The following is a 21,725-nucleotide window of genomic DNA, read 5'->3' on the forward strand; positions in this document are numbered from 1 at the left end:
TGATCTTTTATGACTGGCTACATATAAGATTATTTTGAGAAAAACACATTGATGGCTTTAAATAAAATGTTGCAACAGTTGTTTATACAGTGGTTCTACTGAAAATTATGTTTGTGTGTGAGTGTGTGTGTGTGTGTGTGTGTGTGTGTGTGTGTGTGTGAGAGAGAGAGAGAGAGAGAGAGAGAGAGAGAGAGAGAGAGAGAGAGAGATGATGCTGGGGATTGAACCAAGGGCTTTGGGCATGTTAGACAAGTGCTTTACCAGTAAACTACGTCACCAGCCCTCAGTTTTTTATGATAAAAATAATTAGGATTTTGGCTTCTTATTCAGTCAATATTTCCTATTAGTTGTTTTTTTCCAAACAAAATTTAAGAATCTTATAGGTACACAGAGTGGCTGTAAAGACTGTGGATGTTTATTTCATATATTTATTATCTCTTCCTCTGAGCATGCTCAAGTACTTCTATTGCCTCACAAGATCTTTCATTAATTGCCTTTTTTTTTAGAATAGCATCTATATGCTAAGCACTCGAATCCTCTCAGTTTCATTTTGCTAAGGACAACACCGACATTAGCTTGTAAATCCCAGGAATGAGTTTTAGGGTCTCCTGGACCGGTTCTTTCACTATGCTGTTATTAATACCTGTAGTGGTGCTGTACTACATCATTCCTAAGTACAGCTCTCCAGTTCAAATTCCTAAGAAATTATTGACCCATGTATTAGTCAAAGATCAGGTTAAAATCCATTACTTTTTCGGCTTTTTAAAAAAGATTTGGAGTAGAAATGGAAAGAGTATTTTGGAGATTCACTTTATTATATTTTTTATACTGTTTTTCATTTGTACTTTTTCCTTATTGATAGTTATCCTTTTAGATGATTTTAATTTGCTGTTGCTTCTGAAAGAAACATAAACGAGTATTTCAGTAGGGTAGACTCTGTAATTTGGAATTTATCCAAGCAGGGCACTTGTTGTGAGTTAAATATTGAGTTGGAATTAAATATTTTCTACAAATTGGTATTTAGTAATATTTCAGATTAAGTATACTTATTCAAGCTTGCTTTTTAAAAAATTAAGCCTCTTCTAAGGAAAAAATAGTGAATTCTAACTTTTAATATGTTGAACTTAGCTGGTTTCCTTTCTTTTAAAAAAAAGTTTTTTTAAAATTTAATTTTGTGTGTGTGTGTGGTGCTGGGGATCAAACCCAGGGCATTGCCCATATAAGGCAAATGCTCTGCCACTGAGCTACATCCCTAGCTCTTGGCTGGTTTATTAGGTTGATGTATTCTTTACTTCAACATTTTGAAATCTTTTAAATTCTGTCTGAAAATACTAAAACTATGATTGTGAAAGTCTGAGCCATTTTTTCTTATGTTAATTGCAGTAATGTACTGCTGCTTACTCAAGCATATCTCCCCACCACCACCCTGCAAAATTCCCTTCTATTAAGCCACCCTTCAAGGCTTCACAGAATCCCACCTCTCCCTGAAAGCTTTCTCAGCTGTCTCTATAGAGGCATAATTAAACTCTGCCTCTTCTCCTGTATAAGATCATTTTAACTATCCATTGTCAGACTCTCACATGTGTTATTTTTCACTTGTATTTGTTTCAGTCCTCAAAGAGGTTATGAATGGACTCTTCCCCCACCCCAGAGCCTATTGAATGCTTTAAGTGTAGTATGAACTTGGCAAGATTGTGTTGAGTTAAATAGATTTGAATGTTTTGAAGGAAATCTTTTCCTATAATTTAAAAAATAACCTTTCAAAATTGAGGCAGCTGCCCATTTTTCCTACCACAAAAATGAAACACGTCAGTCACAAAAGCAGAATGCATTTTGATATTTGCCTGTGTGTCATCTTTTGAGGGTTAGTTTCAGGAGGTTGGTAGGTCCGTGCTCCAAGAGAAAGGCTGGGAGTGCTGAATTTTCCATGGTGGAGTAGCATCAGATGTCTGCCATGTAGTGATCCAAAGTGTGTAAGTCCTACCAAATCAGCCCATGAATCTCCAACCCATGACATGCTTCATACTTATGATAATATCTTTTGTAAAATTCAATCTCCTCTTCAGATCCTCCTAAGACATCATTGCTAGTATTGGTAGAAAGAAAACTCTATGTAAAGTTTAAGCTATTTTAAAAGAACAATAGAAGCTGTTATTCCATAGTTGTTGAAAATGTAAACCTATACTACAGTTATAGAAAGTAAAACATAATTTGTTTTTTTAGTTCTAAAACTATTCACATAAATTAAATGTTTGATAATACTTTAACTTGTAAAAATAATATAACAAAGCTATTATTCTAAAGCAAATACTTCCTCTTCAGAGCTTTGATACTAAAGAAAAGAAAATACTATTTAATTATTCTGTTACAATACAAATGCAAGATAACCACTGAGCCACATCCCCAGCCCTATTTTGTATTTTATATAGAGACAGGGTCTCACTGAGTTGCTTATGCCTCACTTTTGCTGAGGCTGGCTTTGAATTCTTAATCCTCCTAAGCCTCTGGGATTACAGGTGTGCACTACCACACTCAGCCAAGATATTCTTAATAACCAAGATATTTTTCAACTTTTTTGTTTGTTTTTGATGTACTATGGATTGAACCCAGGGGTGCTCTACCACTGAGCTATATTTCCAGTCCTTTTTATTTTTTAAAACTTTTTTAGTTGTAGATGGACACAATACCTTTATTTTATTTATTCATTTCATGTAGTGCTAAGAATCGAACCCAGTGCCACATGTGCAAGGCAAGCACTCTACCACTGAACTACAACCCCAGCTCTTTTATTGTTTTATTTTTATTTTGAGACAGGGTCTCCCTACATTGCTTAGGCAGATGAACTTCTAGTCCTCCTGACTCAGGCTTTTGGTACCTAGGATTACAGACACATGCCACCATAACAGGATCAACTTTTAAAAATTATTGTTATATACATTTTTAATGGTTGATTTTTTTGCCCATTTTATTAAACTCTTATTACAATATGATCATTTCTGTGTTTCTGTGTTTTTGTTTCTGATATGAGTGAGACATGATCTTTTTGTTACCTGCTCCCCATTCTTGGGTATCTATTCCATTGTTGTGTAAGTGATCAATATTTATTAATATTACTTATTAATATCGAGTTGATTTAATAGTTTAGTAACAGTGATCATGCAGAAGTATAGAAAAGATGTTCTTGTATTAAAAAATAAACAGTACTTCTTAGTAAGTTAAGAAATATTAGGATTCTAGTCAACTAGATCAAAAAGGTCATGGAGAGAGTGAATGTCCATTTTAGATTTTCCCTTGCCATTTTGTATACATTTATTTAGGCTGTAATTCTCTCAATAGCCTGTAAAGGAAGTAGCATTCTCATTTTAGAACTGGGGAAATTAGAGTATTTATGTAAATGTTCAAGTTATTGTTGTAATTGTAGGGCTAGGTTTTGATTTAAACCTTCTACTTTGATCTCCTGCTGCTTCCCCTTTGCTTGTCAGATTTAAGTTCTCACAGTCCTTTTTATGCCTTGAATAAGGCAAACTATTTCCAACTTGGAACCTTCGTTGTTGCTCCAGCCTGTTCTTGAATACCTGGGAAGCCCTTATGCTAGAGCCACTTGTGGATGATTCCTCTCATCTCAGATCTTGGCTCAAATATCTTCTTACAGTTTAGTTTCGAAAGGCACCCTGTCTACCTTAGCTACTCTACCAAGTTCTCTCTGCTTTTACACAGCATCCTGTTTGTATCCTTCACACCACTAATCACATCTTACATTATCTAGTTTATTTATTGGCATATTTATTGTCTACTTTTCCTTAGTAAAGTCTAAGGTCCAAATATGAGTTCTTGATTACTGTGTATCTTTAACACCTAAAGCAGTGATGGAAACATTGTGAGTACTCGGTATGCATTTGTTGAGAAGAAGAAAGAGATAAAGGATGAGGAAGAGCTAAAGGGAGAGAGAATTAAGAGTGAGTAATGAGAATCTAGGTACAAGTTTCCAACTTCTTTCTCACTGGATGATTGACTCCTATTGGAATAAGTTATGTAATTACAACCTGTTCTTTTTGAATTTCCTTATTTAGGAATCCAATATGCCATACTCCTTTTAACTCAAATCTGCAAGACTCCAAAATTAAAGTCTGAGTAATTAGAGTAAAAATCATGGGTTGCCCAATTAATAATGCTAAATATTCACCTTGAAATAATTGCAGGTAGTCACTAGGAACCCATAAATTGGGAAATGAAACAATAAATTTCATAAAATACTTTTCCAGATACAGATAGAATTGTATAACATCTGTCTGTGGGCTTACATGCCAGAAAGTAATCAACCAGGACACAAGAGGTGATAGCATTGTTGTTTGATGACTTCCCTGAGGAGAGAGTCTGCTGTGTGTGTGTGTGTGTGTGTGTGTGTGTGTGTGTACACATGTGTAAATATATATATATATATATATATATATATATATATATATATATATATATACACACACATATATATGCATGTATGTATGTGTGTACACATATATAATAAATTTCATCATAAAAGGAATATTAGAATTATAACCTTACTGCTACAAACCTTACCAGTGTGATAAGTATTGAGGGAAATCTACTTAGGATAAAGAATAAGATGTGATTATCTATTTCTCTTTAATTAGTCATCTTCAGTATCAATCTTTTAATTAAAATACTTCAGGAGAAGAGGTATTCTCTTTCACCCCATATCACCTAGGACCTTGTACATTGGAGAACTATTTTATGGTTCATTTTCTATGAGGGCTCTGAGACTTTCCTTGGAGATCTTACAGTACTCTGAAAATACTGGTACCTGCAGTCCACTATGGACATTTTTATTTTGCTAAGACACTCAGTAGTCAATTGCATAGTCTTGAAATGATAGTGAAACTCGGAATTTAAAATACATATATTAATGTGTGGTTAATACACTATAAAATACGATTAAAAGTATCAATTTAAGATATAACATATAAGACTAACTAATATATAAGACTTACATAACATGTAGGACTAAGATATAAGATATAAGACTAATGTTTGTCTATGTCTTTATTCTAGTCCTAAAGAATATTCTCACATATAATAAAGAATTTCCATTTGATGTTCAGCCTGTCCCATTAAGGTAAATAAATAAGCATCCATATTTTGTCTTCTGATTTTATTATCTATTTTATGCCTGTTTTTAAAATATTTCTGGATTTTTTTCCCTATCAAATTTGGTATTGGTGATATGACTGATACCATTGGTAGCAATGAAATGATTGACATTCACATTTATATCAACATTAACCTAATAATCAGCATCTTATCTGGGAAGTTAGTGGCTTTGAGGGTTCGCTGGTGTATTAAGTGGAGTAGCTCACTAATTTTTCTGTCCTTTTTTATATAGAAGAATTTTAGCCCCTGGTGAGGAAGAGCATTTAGAATTTGAAGAAGATGAAGAAGAAGGTGGTGCTGGAACAGGGTCTCCTGATTCTTTTCCTGCTAGAGTGCCTGGTGGGTACAAAAAATGTACATTATATAATTCAAGGTCAGGTGTTTGGAACTTACTTTTGTACTTTTTAGTGGCAGGTAAAACATCTCCAAGTTTGCCAATCTTCAGCAAATTATCACGGCCATTCTGTTAGCGGTACCTATCGGTTTATTGTGAAAGTATCTTACTATTTGTGTCAGGGATCCTCAAAACATCCCATGTTTAGTGATTGGCTAGGAAGACCCAAAGGACTCAGCATATAGCTGTACTCACAGTTGTATTCTGAGTCATTACAACAAGAAAACACAAGAACAAAATCAGCAAAGGGTAAAGGCACACAGGCAAATTCCAGAGGAAACCAAATTTCTAAGAGTCCTCTCCCAGCAGAGTCAAATATGTACTTGATTCTCTCAACATTCTTTCACACCTGTGAAATGAAAAATAATGTCTATTGGGGAAGCACTGTAGAGATTCAGTGCACAAGACACTTATTGGGGTTAGCATGAACCAAAACTACAGACTCCAGGAAGAAAGCAAGTGTTCAGCACAAACCATATTGTTTGCATGGACCGTTTAGGCACAGTGATTGTCTTAACAGGGCACGATGGGAATCCTGCTGAAATCCAGGTTCCCAGATGCTAGCCATGGACCAACATTGTAAGTAGGCTTTCTAGAGTAACTGTTTGCTATGTTAATTATTTTCTTTATATATCTAGCTGTTCTTTAAATAATCATATATGATTGTGAAACCTGGACCTGGAGGAACAGATACTAAACAGTTGCCCTTAACAGGGAAATAAAGAATACATAGCAAGTCCTTTTTATTTGTGGAAGATCTTGACAAGGTTGTAAAATACCCTAGTCAAGCACCCTGAGTAAATTTTTTGACTCTTCCACTTCTATAGTTTCTTCTGTTCTTATACAGTGCACAGTTTTTACTTCTGATGAACTAGTTTATTTTTGGAAGTGTAGAAATAACACTGTACTATTGTGATGCATTTTTTTAAAAGACTCTATGCTTTATGGTATAATTAAATATAATATACTTATCATCCAGAAAACTTCATAATTAAAGTCATATTCTAGTAATTTAAATACTCTTTGGTAGAAGACGTTTGAAATATAAACAGTATAGGCTTCGACAAACAAGATACCTGCGCTTTTGAGTCTAACATCTGCCAATCAGTAGTTAAGTGACTGTACTTAATTCTTTATAAAAAGAGATGTTGACAATGCCTAATTTGTAGGGTTACAGTGAAAATTAAGGCACCACATACAAAGCATTTGGCATGATACTTTTCATTTTCTGGTATAGTGGTGGCTACTGAATTTTCATTATCACCTCTAAATGGTGCTAACGTCCTACACCATAGGATTATTGGAAAAATTACAGTCACTATAAAATGTTATTGTTAGTGTTTCTTTGGTACAAGGTAAGTATTTCCAATCTGCTTATCCTTATGAAGAAAGAGCTATATTTTACTTGTCATATTTGTAGGAAATTTCAAGATTGCTGAGATGATGAGGTAAATAAATTTGCTAAAATTTTTCTGTATTTTTTATTTCCTTTTCAAACCACATGCTATAATTGAAATAGATTCCAGTTCTATAAATTTCTGGTTTGGTTATTTGTTCACTAGCTATACTTCTGTAGCAAACAAGATCCTTGAAGCAGATGATGTAAGTCATGAAATGGACAGATTAAGGTCTTTATGGGGTTCAGGTTGGTGAGTTGAAAAGAAACCCTGTAAATTAAGTCTATTTGCTATGAAAGATTAAGCCCAAAGTAATCAGATTTTTGTATTCTGATATAGCATTTTGGTATTTTATTTCAGAGATACAGAAAGCTCACTAAACACTTCTATTCCCTGAGTTATTTTCCTCAAAGTAAGAAAGAGTACATATAGTTCAATTGGCTATATTTGATTTGCGATGATATTTTCCAGGGCCTGTGTCATTATAAAATTGAAAATGTCCTTGAAGGACAATTTAACCTTTAACTTAATTGTAGAATGGGAAACAAATTGTTATACTGTGGACATCCAAGATTTCAGTTGTGATAAGGCTGTTGTGTCTTCATCAAGGCTCTACAAATAAACGTCTATTACGTTTATTTTATGTAATTTATATAATTGTAAGTTTGTTGTACTTTTTTTTTTGGTACTGAGGATTTAACACAGGGTTACTTTACCAGTGAACCACATCCTCAGCCCTTTTTATTTTTTATTTTGAGACAGGATTTCACTTAGTTGCTGAGGACCTCACTGAGTTGCTGAGATTAGTCTTAAACTTGGGATCCTCCTGCCTCAGCCTCCCAAGTCACCTGGATTCCAGGCTTGTGCCATAGCATCTAGCTTATTGTGATCTTTTTAAAAAAGATTTATTAAGGTGTCCCTTACATATATAAAAGGCATCTTTTTTAGTGTGCAGCTTTATGAGTTTTGACAAACACACATGCTAAACACTACTACTGTTAAGCTAATGAGATGAAGTATAATATATAAATATGGTATGACCAAAAGTAGTTTATTCCCTTTTAAAATTAAAAATGGATTTTTATCCAATGTTTCTTGAAAAGAATAAAAATTGTTAAACCTTTCTTTGACATTAATATCATTTTCAAAGCCTTCGATTCTCATAAGACAAACAGTAACTTTTGTGTACTGCTTTAAACACTAACTGGCTTAAGTCCAAATAGTAGTTTAATTTTCTTAAGGTAATCTCAGTAGATTTCATTTAAATAGAGGATATAAATTTATAACTTATCATTTATTACCTGAAAATTTATTTATCATGTTGAATATTAAAGCTTCTAAATGATAAACCAAAGTAATACAAATTAAGAAAAATAGCTGGCCAGGATTACATGCTTATAATCCTAGCTACTTGAGAAATTGAGGCAGGAGGATTGCAAGTTTGAGACCAGTGGGGACAACTTAGAGAGAATTTGTCTCAAAATAGAAAGAACTATGGATGTAGCTCAGTGGTAGGGTGCTTGCCTCACCTGTGTGAAGCCCTACATTCGTTTCCTAGTACCACATGCACAAATAGCCATGACACAATTTTAGACAAAATTTTAAAAAAACATTTCTGAGTGACCTAAACATAAGCCTAGCAATCTCAACATTATTCTAGATTTGTATTGGTTATTCATCTTTTATATAGTCTTAGATATGTACAAAAAAATGTTTTTTTGAAACTCAAAATGAAGAGTGAATCTTACTTCTTTAATATCAAACCTGTACTTGTTTCTTTCCTGCATAAATATTCAATTCTGAGTTGAACTTGAGAGTTAAGCAAATATGGATTTCATTTTCAGCTAAAGTGCAGTTTTTTTCTTACCCATGCATATAGGAAGTTGAACACTGCAACAAAATATTCATTGCTGTTCCATGAATATTAAGGCATCCTTATTTCACAGATTTTCAGAATATATCTAGGGTTAATCAGTAAATACCACCAAAGTGTGCAGTTAGACTCTGGCTCTCCGAGCACTTCCTTCCTCTCAAATTCTCAAATTCTCAGACTGAGCCAAACAGTCAGAGCCAGAGTCCCTCATCCAGTCAGGTACTTATGTTGAAAGGAAAGGAAAATACCATTCAATGTTATCTGGTAGTTCTCCTAGCTGTTTTTCAATAGTTTTAAGGCTTGTTAATATTCTATTACTCTCAAGCAGTTTTGGAAACATTTTAAGATTTCTTTTTTATAATTTGTTTCTTGTTTGTTTGTAGTACTGGGGATTGAAATCGGGGGTACTCTACCATCTAGCTACATCCCCAGCTCTTTGATTTATTTTTTTAGTTTGAAACCAGGATTTTGCTAAGTTGCCCAGCTGGCCTCTCCTGCCTTAACTTGCCAAGTTGCTGGGATTACAGGCATGCACCACTATGTCTGGCTCAGTTTTTTTTTTAATCCATGAATCTTGTCACTTGAAGTCAAAAAAGGTTTTCTCCAGAGCTTTGCAGAAATTGGTTCATAGGAAATGTCTATTGAGTAGGCTCTTCATCAAGGCTCTAAGCAACATCTGGCCTGCTTTTTCTTGAAAGTGCTCTGGCCACTCAAATTTTTAACCCAGCACCTGTAGTAACTCTTCCTTGCATGCTAAATAGCATCTGTGTATGAAACATATACCCACTGATTCATCGTAGGTTTTTTGAGAGTATTTATTATTTTTTTTCCAGATATGATGGTGACACTTAAGAATTCAGCCATTATCCAAATCACATATTTCTGAACAAAGAAAAATACATATTTCTAGTACCAGTCAATAAAGAAAATAAAAACAAGAACATACTCATATAACCTATATACAAAAAACTTTAATCAGGTATAATTTTTGACAGACTTAGAAATATTATTATTTGAAGCTAATGACCCCTAAGATTTTTATCAAACTTTTAATGTAATTTCAAAGTGAACAAACTTCTTATGATTTTACTCTTTATTTTGAAAGGTTGGAGCAGTTCCTCAACTACTAATCAGTTACCACCCAAAAGAAATTGTGCATGTGTTTTCATATTTTCACACAATTTTTATGTGTGTACAAATTGCAGATGTGCAGTACAAATTGCAAAATTTTTCTCTTGCTAGATTTTTAAGACCCATTTCATGTTTTGTGCCATCTAAAAAATGTTATGACCAAATAATGATTTGACAATACCATTATTTTAAATTATGTTAAAATTATCCCAAGATATTAGATAATATTATTTTATATATATATCCTTTTTATTGCATTTTAAAATTACAAAGAAATGTGCACTTAAAAAAAGTGTGTGACAGACTTTGAATTGGTAGTATCAGACATCTGAATTTAATTACAAGTATGATAAATCTAAAACAAAGAAGACATATATAATCACATACATATGATAATGCTTAGTTTACATTTTAGATATCAGGTACATCTCTGTCCTAAAATTATGGACAAAAATTTTGTACTTCTTATTCATGACATTTAATTCACCAAGCACCAAGGCAAAATGAACACTGACTCACCTCTTATTGAAGTAAATGCCTGTGACAAACATTTGTACAATATTATGTAAAAAGCCAAGCAAATGAAATTACTCAATAAGCAAACTCAAATCAGTGTTTTAAAAAAATATAATCTTTGGTAATTTTCCTCTTTTAATGTTCTGACCTAGACAATAATGTACTATTTTGGACAAAGACTGTCATGCCATTTTCAATTTTGGACTAGAAATTGTCCTTATGGTATGATATGAGATACAAACTAATAGCAATTTTTAAAAAGCAAAAATAAAAAGTTGAAAGAAAAAAATTACTTCCCCTTCTGCATGTGAGGACAGGGTCTTAAGAATCCCACTGACCTTCATATCCATGTCACTCCAGATTCATCTTCAGGCTGGTGGTCCTTTCATTGTCTGATTCTTTATGATCTCTATGGCTACAGAGAGACTATTGAATGTGAGGCCATCCTACTTGATACTCAGACCTTCATTTTTCTCAGCATTCTCTTGGAACAAAGAAGTTGCGGGCGGGGGGTGTGGGGCTTCAGATGCTCTCCCATTGTTTTTCTGTACCTGTTGCAGGTAGAGTGGTGCTTCATTGCTTGGTCTGTGTCAGTGCTGTGGGGTGCCCAGCAGAGACAGAGGCCTTACTTGCACAATTCCCTTTCCTCTCCACAGTGGAAGTGGCTGTAACATTATTGGCTAGGTCAGACACTTTTACACAGTTTTTAAAACATTCTTGAGCGAACTCGTCTGTGTTTAACAAACAGCCATTTGGGGGATCCATAGCTACCTTCATAAATTCTTTTCCACAGATGAAGCACAATGAAATAGAGCAACTTGAGTTTTTACCCAAGTACTACCTGTTAATAAATAGTTTTCATCAACAAAATGGACTTTTTGGTGTCCCCTATTATAGTAATGTGGTGAAATGGTTCCAAACCTTCTAATTCATTGTCATTACTTTATCAGAGTTGTCTTTAGGTTTAGGCTTAGAATCTTCCTCTCGCAGAAAATCACACTGAATTGAGTAATTCCTTCCAACTCTTTTTGACACCAGTGAGAGCATGCTTGCTCTGGTTGGTGCATAAGAGGTGGTTGGGGCAGATAAGTCAGAAAAAGACGTGCTTTCTGTGTTCAGGACAACTTGGGGCTCACCAGCTAACAATGGCTTCGCCTTGCAGTAAAAACTGAAAGTGGAATTAACCAAATGAACACAGTCCTGCTGCTCACTGCTATTTGAGTGTTAAAGACCTATCATATTGCTATCTGGGCTACTCAGTCTCTGTCCATTCCTGTGAATGTGCATTGCCCAGTGTACAAAGTTCAAATGTTACTCTTTTTTAATCACCCCCTTACTTGGAGTTCTTAGTGACAGCTCAATAACATTCCTGGGATGTTATTGAAAACTTGGTTTGGACAGCTGTAGCAATTTAGAGTTTTCCATATTTAAAAGTACAAGGCATAAATAGTGGCCTCACAAAAATGTCTATATTCTAATCCTGGGAACCTGTGACTGTTATGTTACATGGCAAAAGGAACTTTGCAGAAGCTTGAGATGGGGAGGTTCTCCTGCAGTTCCTTTTAAGGCTTTAGGGACAATTAAAATAAAGATGTTAAAATGGGACATGATGGTTAAAAGCATGGACTCTGTAGCCAAACTACTGTGTGATTATGGATAATTTGTTGTTCTATGCCTCACTTTTCACCTCTGAAAAATAGAACTAAACTATTGTTGTGAGGATTAGATGAGAGGATTAGGACAGTACGTGGCACATCACAAATACTCACAAGTGTTAGCTATTTCTTATTTACATAGCAATTCCATGTGGAAGAACATTTCTTCTGATCTCTGCTCTAGATGTGAGAGCAGATGATTTAGCTGGAATAGCACAGTTTACACTGGATTGTGTGTAGTGATTTCTTTCTTATCCTTGTTAGTCTTCAGATTTTATGAATGTACTTGACTTGTTCTCATATTACACTATGAAATTGGATATGTTAATTCTTCACTTATAAATCTTCCTTTTAATGCATTGGCTCAATTTACAACTATCATGGTTTTATCTTTGATGCAAAAACATGCACCCTTTTTCATCTAACCTGGGAGCTATAGATGGTATGGTATTATTTTAGTATTTGATCTTCTTTTATGTTTATTATTTCTTCACTCATTGATATAGATTCTCTAGCCATTTGTTTACTAGAGCATGATAACCTCTAGAACTGGAAATTCAGTCATTCATTCAATAAAATATTTCTTCAACAAAGATCTGTTTATTCCTTGTGCATACTACAAAAGGAACAGTTCCCACACCTTTCAGGATGCTTATTGTGTAGTCAGCAAGACAGAGCCAAAAGCACGATTATAATTAGAGATGTGCACCAATGTCATAGGTTGGCAAAAAGAAGGGCTGAGGGAGTTCAATAAATCTAGCCAGATTTAGGACTCACTGAGTATGTAGGAGTTGACCATGCAGAGAGAGAGCACATCATAGACCATTCTGAAACACCTTAAATAGGCACCTTTCTATGTAATCTATGATCTTAATTACAGTCAGCTTCCTTCATCATGGAGCACAATGTTTGACATTCTACCTTGAATTAAACAAGAAATTCAGACTTGCAATCACTGCCTCCATATTAAATTATTCGAAGCATAATGATTACATTAAACTTACTGTGTAATCTCAGGCAAAAAGATTGTTGGTAAGGAATGTAGCATCAGCCCTACCATTTCAACTGAAAGATCTAGATGATGACAGGTTATAAAATTGACTCACCCCAAAGTAACAACAAGTTTAATATCAACTTGGAAAAAAATAATCTTAACATCAAAAAGACTTTGAAAGTTGTAAAGCAATAGTCTTTTGACTGTCAAAAAAAGGGTAGTAAAGAGGTAAGACATAAAAGAGGTAACATTCTTGGGGGTTTTGGGGGGTGGGGTAGGGTGGGTTCTTTTTTTTTTTTGTCTTTTTTGGAACTAGGCGTCGAATCCAGGATTTTGCAAATGCAAGGTAGACACTTTGCCACTGAGCTACATCCCAACCCAACATTCTTAATATATAAAGAAAAATTTTAATTGTAATAACCAAAGCAGAATACATGAGAGGAACAGACAACATGAGCGAGTGTGCGCATATGCGCGCGCACACACACACACACACACACACACACACACACACATACACACACACACACACACATTTAAAAATACCCGCTAAACATATAAAAAGATACTCAACTTTATTTTTAATAAAAAACCTAAATTAAAGCTACTGTTGGTGAGTCTTAGGGGAAATAGGTACTTATTAATCACTGGTGGGAATAGAAAAATGGTACAGTTCCTTTGGAGGGAAATTGAGCATTCTCTAACAACATATAAGTACATATTTTTGCCATAGCAATCCCATTCCTGAGTATTTACTCTGAAGGTGCACCCGCAAAATACAGGAAAAAGAGGGGGAAACACTTGCATATATACCATATTCTCTGTTGAGGTGTTTTTTATAATGATAAAAAAATTAGAAATAATGTAACTGCCATATGAAGATTGACTGAATAAACTATGATACATAGGATGCTGTAGAAAATAATTCAGAAAATCTCCATGAACTAATGAGTGATTTTTCAAAATATATTATTAGCAGAATTTATCAAGGTAGTTCACATTAGCAGATTAAGGGGAAAGATTTCATAATGTTGTCAACAATGCAGAAAAAGTTCTCAGTTAAGTTTGAAATACAGCCTTGATTTTAAACAATTCTTGGCAAAGAACAGAAAAACAACCTTAACTTGATAAAACATGGCTACATGACATTTACAGCCCAAAATCATTTAATGATGAATTTGAAGAAAACAAGAGTGTCTATTACTTCTTTTCATCAGAATTGTTTTGGAAGCCCTAGCTACTGCACTAGGATAAGAAAGATGAAATATAAAAGGGGGGATGTTCTTTATTTGCATATTTATGAATATATAGAGAATATGCAAAAAAACCTATTCATAACTCATTAATAAGATAATACGGTTTCTGGATATAAAATCTGTACAGACAAATCAATTCTATCTCAAACAAGTAATAGTTGCTTAGAAAATGAACTATTATAATATTTATAGTAGTATTAAATAATATCAAGGACCTTATTATAAATTCAACAAAAGAAATATAACAATTTTATGTAGAAAATAAACCTTTGTTGAAAGAAAGAAAAGAATATCAAAAGGAAAAGGAAACTGGAGTAATCTTGAAATTAGGGAAAAAGATGGAAGAGTGACTTAATAATTGTTATGGTTGGTGAGATGTTGAATTGTACGTTCTCTTTTACTTTTTTCATTTCTCTTGATTGAATTGTTTATGAGAATGCATTTTATAAAAACAGTGAAGTCATTATTCTTTTTTTCATTTGTTTATAATAGTTATTCTTGACATTAGATTCATTTGGACTAATTATAAATGCATGGAATATAATTTGCTCCAATTCAGTCCCTTCACCCTCCCCATCCTCCCTCCCACTGTTCCCTTTGATCCACTTTACTGATCTATTTATTTACATTTTTTAAAATTAGTATCTTATAGATATTCAAAGTGATGAGTTTCATTATAGTATATTCACATATGTGCATTGGAAAGTTAGTTTGGGTTCATTCCACAGTTTTTCCCTACCCACTCCCCATTCCCTTCTTTTTCTTTTATTGATTTTATTTTTTTTAAATACAGGACAATGGAGTGTATTACAATTCTTATTACACATATAGAACACAATTCTTTATATCTTTGTATAAAGCATATTCAAGCCAATTCACGTTATACATGTACTTGGTTTTTTTTTTTGCATTACAATTCTTATTACACATATATACCACAATTTTTCATATCTCTGTTTGTATATAAAGTAGGTTGACAGCCAATTTGTGTCTTCAGACATGTACTTTGGATAACGATGTCCATCACATTCATTCCACATTCATTAGGAGGCTAATCCCCTTCCTCCTCCCTTTCCCTCACTCCCATCTTCCCTATCTAGAATCCATCTATTCATCCCATGTTCCTCCTCCTTACCCTATTATGAGTCAGCCTCCTTATATCAGAGAAAACATTTGGCATTTGTTTTTTGTGGATTGGCTAACTTCACTTAGCATTATCTTCTCCAATGCCATCCATTTACCTGCAAATGCCATGATTTTATTCTCTTTTTAAAAAGTTCATTGTGAATATATGCCACATTTTTAAAAATCCATTCATCCACTGAAGGGCATGTAGGTTGGCTCCACAGTTTAGCTATTGTGAATTGTGCTGCTATAAACATTGATGTGGCTGTGTCCCTGTAGTATATTGTTTTTAAGTCCTTTTGAGTATAGTCCAAGGAGAGCAATAGCTTGGTCAAATGGTGGTTCCATTCCCAGATTTCCAAAGAATCTCCATACTGCTTTCCAGATTGGCTACACCAATTTGCAGTCCCACCAGCAATGTATGAGTGTACCTTTTTCCCCACATTCTTGCCAACACTTATTGTTGTTTGTCTTCATAATAGCTGCCATTCTGATTAGAGTTGTATCTTAGTTTTGATTTGCATTTCTCTGATTGCTAGAGATGTTGAAAATTTTTTCATATATTTGTTGATTGATTGTATATCCTCTTCTGAGAAGTGTTTGTTCAAGTCCTTGGCCCATTTTTTGATTGGGTTACTTGTTTTTTCAATGCTTAGCTTTTTGAATTCTTTATATACCCTAGAGATTAGTGCTCTATCTGATGTGTGAGGGGTAAAGATTTTCTCCCAGGATGTAGGCTCTCTGTTCACCTCACGGATTGTTTCTTTTGCTGAGAAAAAACTTTTTAGTTTGAATCCATCCCATTTATTGATTCCTGGTTTTAATTCTTGTGCCATAGGAGTCTTATTAAGGAAGTTGGGGCCTAACCCATATGATGAAGATTAGGGCCTAACTTTTTCTTCTGTTAGACACAGAGTCTCTGGCTTAATTCCTAGGTCCTTGATCCATTTTAAGTTAAGTTTTGTGCATGGTGAGAGTTATGAGTTTAATTTCATTTTGTTGCATATGGATTTCCAGTTTTCCCAGCACCATTTGTTGAAAACACTATCTTTTCTCCAGTGCATGTTTTTGGCACCTTTTTCTAAAATAAGCTGATTGTAATTTTGTGGGTTAGTCTCTGTGTCCTTTATTCTGTACCATTGGTCTACCAGTCTGTTTTAGTGCCAATACCATGCTGTTTTTGTTACTATTGCTCTGTAGTATAGTTTAAGGTCTCATATAGCGATACTCCCTGCTTCACTCTTCTTGCTAAGGATTTCTTTAGCTATTCTTCATCTCTTATTTTTCCAGATGAATTTCATGATTGCTTTTTCTATTTTTATGAGGAATGCCATTGAGATTTTGATTGGAATTGCATTAAATCTATATAGTGCTTTTGGTAGTATGGTCATTTTGATAATATTAATTCTGCCTATCTGAAGAGCGAGGTAGATCTTTCCAGAAATAGTAAATGAATTCAGCAAAGGAGCAGGATATAAATCAACACCCATAAATCAAAGGCATTTCTGTATATCAGTGACAAAGCCTCTGAAAAGGAAAAGAGGAAAACTGCCCCATTTACAGTAACCTCAAAAAAAAAAAAATAAGATACTTGAGAATGAACGAAAGAAGTCAAAGATCTATACAATGAAAACTACAGAACCCTAAACAGAGAAATCAAAGAAGATCTTAGAAGATTGAAAGACCTACACATTCCTTTCTTAAAAGGTGAAAGGGAGGAGGAGGGAGGGAGAGGGGGAAGGTGGGCAGGGTCAGATCATAATATGATGGCCCAAAGGGTGGGGTTTTGGCCTGCTGGGAACTTCTAACTGAAGGAGATTGGAATCCCGAAAGCAACCTCAGCAGCAAAGCCTCTGCCCTCCTCCTGCCCTCCTGTCCTTCACCCTTCTCTCCCAAAGCCTTCTCTCATAAAACATAGAAAGCTCTCTCTCTCTCTCTCTCTCTCTCTCTCTCTCTCTCTCTCTCTCTCTCTCCTCTACCCTCCCTGCTATTCCCTTCCTGTCCCCTTACCCTCCCTTAAAAACCCTCATTTCAGACAGGACCTGCCTTAGGTCCAGAAGGAAAGAAGGCTATACAGAGAGGCCAAGAAGAATCTGACCAGACAGGGCTTGCTAGGACCCTGGCAGCCTTTTACCATTAGCTCACACCCCCTTTCCAGTCATTTCTACATGGCGATCCATTCTTCATGGAACATAAACATAAAAACAGGAGTTTTCCCTGGATCTGTAGGTCTTTATTTCTGAAGGCTTTTAGGTCAAATAAAGTTCTATTAAATAAATGTTATGATTTTTAAAATGTAAAGATATATACTAGTTCATAAATTAGAAGAAGCAATTTATAAAAATAGACTCTTTCTGAAACTCATCTGAATTTTTATTGCAGTTCCTGGACCTTTTGTACAGCTATAGAATTAAGATACTGTATTCGTGATAAGAGGGTAAACAGTTCGGTAAGACAGAAAACTCAGAAAGTGATTGCCACATGATTTATGATTGAGGTGGAACTGCAGATCAGTGGTGGAAAGTGTCAGTCTTTTTAATAAGTAGTGCTGAGACAATTGAGTATTTATGTGAAATTGAATGAAATTAAAGCTCCTACTATACACCATAGACAATAATTCTGTGTGACATATAGAATTAAGTGTGTGGGGCTGGGAATGTGGCTCAAGCAGTAGCACGCTCGCCTGGCATGCGTGTGGCCCGGGTTCGATCCTCAGCGCCACATACAGACAAAGATGTTGTGTCCACCAAATACTAAAAAATAAATATTAAAACTCTCTCTCTCTCTCCCAATTTCTCACTCTCTCTCACTCTTTCTTAAAAAAAAAAGAATTAAGTGTGAATGGCAAAACAATAAATTTTGCTTTCAAGATAATACGTTTATGATTTTGGAGTGGGGTAAGTTTTCTTAAATATAACATAAAAAGCACTGATTGTAAAGGAAGATATTAAGAAATTTGATATTACTAGCAGTAAGTATTTATCATAATCAGAAGACACCATGGCAGACAAAAGTCATTCTTAACATTCAAAACTAATACTTGGTGTTAGAAGTTAGCAACGGTTGCTATCTTTTGGAAGAGTGCATTGGATAGGGTGTGGGGAAGGACACTCCCAGGAGGCTGATCATATATTTCCTAGATCTGATGCTATTTATACAGGTGTATTCACTTTGTGAAAGTTCAGCAAACTGTGCTAACAATTTGTACATTTTAAAATGTATTTGCTCTACTTCAACAAAAAGTCTTTATAAAAGAAAACTACTAAGAAGCTATTTGTAAAACATTTGTCCAGCAAAATAATAGAGACCTCCTACAGCTCAATAAGATAGACATCTCAATAAAAAATAGAGCAAAATATTTGAACACACTTCAGAAAAGAGGAAATCATTTATTTGATTTATTTGAAAAGGTGCTCAACCTTATTAATCTTTAGAGGAATGCAAATTAAAATGATTGATCCCTTTATACCATAATTGGCTAACATGAAGAATCTGAGAAAACAGTACCTAATGAGGAAGTGGAGCAATGGGAAGACTACTGCACTTGGGCTAGGAATAAAAATTGGCACAACCACCTTGGGAAATGGATTGTCGTTACATAGTAGGTATGGAGGTTGCCGCAGTCTCTGGCTGGGCACAAAATCACGAGCCACCACACAGATTGTAGATTCAAACAGCAAATCTTTATTCCCGATCTCACACCGGCTGTCTACAAACACATTCTGGGGGAATCCAGGTTCTCTGCCCAAATCCACACTCTGCCCAAATCCACTACTCCTGGGCTTCTGTCTCCCAAAATATACTGTCTGACCCTAAGAACTCAAGAGGAACTCAGGCAGCAGGATATGCCCTATTCTAAAGGGGGAACACCCTAATCTCCTATTATGCTAAACCGCCCTATTCTAAAGGGGAACACCCTAATCTCCTATTATACTAAACCACCCTATTGTAAAGGGGGAACACCCTAATCTCCTATTATGCTAAACCAGGGACACCCTAAACAGGGATACGCCCTGGTCCTTGAGCAAGGTCACCTTTCAGGAGTCCTTCCACTAGACAGCATGGGAGTAGCTGGCAAGGAAATTGTCATACCTACTTGGCTGATGGCTCCCAGCATCTCCCCCCTTCTGATTAATTAAACAACAAGTAATGTGGCTTAAGGACCGTGCCTGGTAGGTTGTCCAGTTCAACATATGGTTCTTACCCGTCATTGGAAAACTGACCTTTAGGCGTCAGCCTCCTGTCTTAGGTTGATACCACTGCAACTGGATCATACCCGTCACTGACTACCGGTCCAGCATACAGCCATACTTGTGGATAGGTCTATGCACCAGTGGGGGGGTGAGGTTCTTTGCCTCACCTCTGTTGGCCCCCAAATTTGGCCTTGGTGTCAGTGGGGGAGTGAGGTTAATGTGGCTTAAGGACCATGCCTGGTAGGTTGTCCAATTCATCATCGAAAAACTGACCTTTAGGCAACTGACCTTTAGGCGTCAGCCTCCTGTCTTAGGTTGATACCACTGCAATTGGATCATACCCGTCACTGACTACCGGTCCAGCATATAGCCATTGGCCCCCAAATTTAGACTATCACTAGCAGAAGGGAGGAGGATACAGAAATGCCACGACACCAAGCCAATTGACAGTTCCTTTGGAAAAATTGCATCACTGGTGACACCATCAGCAAAGATATGTCAGCATTACCACAATTAACATGTGGTGCGCTGGCAAGGAAATAAAAATTGCATCACTGGTGACACCATCAGCAAAGATATGCCAGCATTACCACAATTCGCAGTACCAAACAATAGTTACCTAGTCTAGGCAAGTTCTGTAAGCAGTTCAAAGTGGAGGAATCTATCAATCTGTCCGTCTCCTCCCAAAGTCCGTTTCCTCCCAAAGTAAGTTGACTCCTTGATTGAGCATACTTGTTGAGTTATATTCATTGGGATGAAGATAGGAATTCTGGCAATGATGCTAAAGAGACATTATCCTGAAAAGAATTATTAAATATAATGAAAAGGAAAGGTGAAAGTAAACAAACAGATCTGTTAACCTCCTTAAAAAACAATCCTTAACAGCTGTTTACCTGATTTAAATTAGTAAACAAGCAGATCTGTTAACCACCTTTAAAAACAATCCTTAACAGCTGTTTACCTAATTTAAATTAAGCCATTTAAATCACGTGAATAATCACGAGCCACCACACAGCTTGTAGATTCAAACAGCAATTCTTTATTCCCGATCTCACACCGGCCGTCTACAAACACGTTCTGGGGGAATCCAGGTTCTCTGCCCAAATCCACCACTCCACTGGGCTTCTGTCTCCCAAATATACTGTCTGACCCTAAGAACTCAAGAGGAACTCAGGCAGCAGGATATGCCCTATTCTAAAGGGGGAACACCCTAATCTCCTATTATGCTAAACCGCCCTATTCTAAAGGGGAAACACCCTAATCTCCTATTATACTAAACCACCCTATTCTAAAGGGGGAACACCCTAATCTCCTATTATGCTAAACCGGGGACACCCTAAACACTGATCCACCCTGGTCCTTGAGCAAGGTCACCTTTCAGGAGTCCTTCCACTAGACAGCATGGGAGTAGCTGGCAAGGAAATTGTCATACCTACTTGGCTGATGGCTCCCAGCAGAGGTAACATGCCAGGTGACTTAGTGATTCCTCTCTTTCAGAAATGGGTGCTTATGGGCACCAGAAGATGTTCAGAAGAGTATTTATAATAGCCTTGTTAACTATATCCAAACACTTGGAGTAATTCAAATATCTATCAACACAAGAATTTGTACATAAACTGTAGCATATTTATTCAGCCATGTACTACATAATAGAATGAACTTTTCTGCAGAAAAATTCATATATGATATACATACATGTGAATATGTATGTATATAAATATCAATGTATACATATTCACATTTTTCATAAAATTTCAGAGGTGTTTCTTAGCTCTCTGAAGTTCATCCCAGATGTCCAGGTACAAGCCCCTCTTCTAAAAGTATCCTCATTTGTCAATCAAAGAAGATGCATAAAAGGTATTATGTATATATTTAATGATATCAGCCTGAGCCAATTTAGGTTTGTTAATGCAACAGTGAAATGCAGCCTCCAGGCCTTCCCATTCTTGCATTTGTCTGTATTGTGTTCATATTTGTTTAAATTAGAAAGTAATACATTTTTAACAGCATTGTTGAGGTATAATT

This window comes from Callospermophilus lateralis, unplaced genomic scaffold (genome assembly GCF_048772815.1).
Source record: "Callospermophilus lateralis isolate mCalLat2 unplaced genomic scaffold, mCalLat2.hap1 Scaffold_86, whole genome shotgun sequence".
NCBI classification, from domain to species: domain Eukaryota; kingdom Metazoa; phylum Chordata; class Mammalia; order Rodentia; family Sciuridae; genus Callospermophilus; species Callospermophilus lateralis.